A 1838-nucleotide genomic window follows, 5' to 3' on the forward strand; every position below is an offset into this window, starting at 1 on the left:
GCGTGGTGCGCCCCTCACCCCCACGGTGCTACTCCTGGAGACTCTGGGGAGTAACCCGAGCCTTTCCTTCAACACCGAGGGAAGGCGTGGGGTTCACCACCAAAGGGAAGATACCAGAAAGTTTGTCTGCCTACAGTGATTGTGATTAGTTTGGGTGTTTCTCAAAAAAAAAAAAAAAAAAAAAATCCTCTAGAGACATTTGTTCCATCTTTTTCCACCTCCCTTCCCTGCCTCCCCTTTTTCTCTCCCTTCTTCCCTCCTTCTTTCACTTGCTTTTTCTCCCTTTCCACCGCTCGCTCTCTCTCTCTCTCTCTCTCTCTCTCTCTCTCTCTCTCTCTCCCTCTCTCCCTCCCTCCCTCCCTCCTTTTCTCTCTTACTTTCGTTCTTTCTCTCCTAATCTCTTTCTCATTTTGGAGCTAGAAGGACAACCCTGCAATGGCCCTGTGGCAGAATCACTACTGAGCGCTCCTCCTTACGCATAATTATTAGTGCTCCACGCTGACTTCCCATCTCGAAATGTGTTATTACCACAGTGGTTTCTAAAAGACACATTCCATGATGTTACCTTAACAGACTTCTTGCTCGGTCCCTTCCTCCAAATCCAGGCAGTCTTTCAGTTCTTGGCACCTTATCCTGTGAGTGATACGCATGGATGACTAGCAAGTGCGGAAGGAAGGAAAGAGAAAGAAAGAAAGAGAAAAGAGAGGGAGAGAAAGAAAGGAAGGGAGGGAGGCAGGGAGGGAAAAGAAAAGTTTTAAACACCATCCACTTCTTCCGTTTCAGTGCACCAGCATGTCTATCTAGCCTTTCAGTGAACTGGCCAAAGATGTATGACCTCACCTAAGTGATCCCAGGTAATGAAGGTGAATCAGGGAAATGATACGGAAACCAGAAAGGTTCTTAAATTGGCGTTTTCTTGATCTCCACCCACTGTAGCTGTCCTAGAATTGACCTGTGTCCTGCAGAGAAATCCATGAGACTGAGTCTTACTGAGTATATACCATGTGCTAGGTAAATGCTAGAATTGGACAAACAAAACCAAATCTTTGCCTTGAGAGTGGTCAGGGGCGCCTGGGTGGCTCAGTCGGTTGAGGGCCTCACTTCAGCTCTGGTCCTGATCTCACAGTTCGTGGGTTTGAGCCTTGCATGGGGCTCTGTGCTATCAGCTCCGAGCCTGGACCCTGCTTCAGATTCTGTGTCTCCCTCTCTCCCTCTGCCCCTCCCCTGCTCATGCTCTGTCTCTCTTTCTCTCCAAAAATAAACATTAAAAAAAATTTAAAAAGAGAGAGTGGTGAGAGAGACTGCCATTTCATTCATTAAAAGAATAGTTATTGAGTTGCTACTGTTTCCAGATTTTGTTCAAGGTGTAGAGTGTACACCTGTGAACGAAACAGACAGAAACCTTTGTCTACAGGGACTTTTCATTCTTGTGGAGGGAAACAGGCAATAAACAAGATAAATAAGTGACAAGTTATGGTACGAGCTGTGGGGATCAGTGCTCCGGGAAGCAAAGCAATGAAGGGTGACAGCGCCTGCGGTGACGCTGGAGTGAACTCCTGGAGGAGGTGAGGAACTGGCCCAGGATACCTGGGATGCAGGGCTGCCGGCTGTGACTTCCAGTCTGTGGGGCTGGGAAGTCAGCACCGTAAACAATGAGAATCCAATGAGAAAACAATGTAAATGGGAGAAAGAGGTTCCAAGCTTTGATTTTTACTTGGGAGTGAGATGGAAAGCTATTGGTGTCAAGGGTTTACAATTCAGTGTGAAACTGGCACGGAAGAGGTACTGGGATTGTGCGTGAGCACACCCAGGAAGCTACTGCTCTCCGCGGGGGGGGG

This window comes from Suricata suricatta, chromosome 15 (genome assembly GCF_006229205.1).
Source record: "Suricata suricatta isolate VVHF042 chromosome 15, meerkat_22Aug2017_6uvM2_HiC, whole genome shotgun sequence".
Classification (NCBI taxonomy): domain Eukaryota; kingdom Metazoa; phylum Chordata; class Mammalia; order Carnivora; family Herpestidae; genus Suricata; species Suricata suricatta.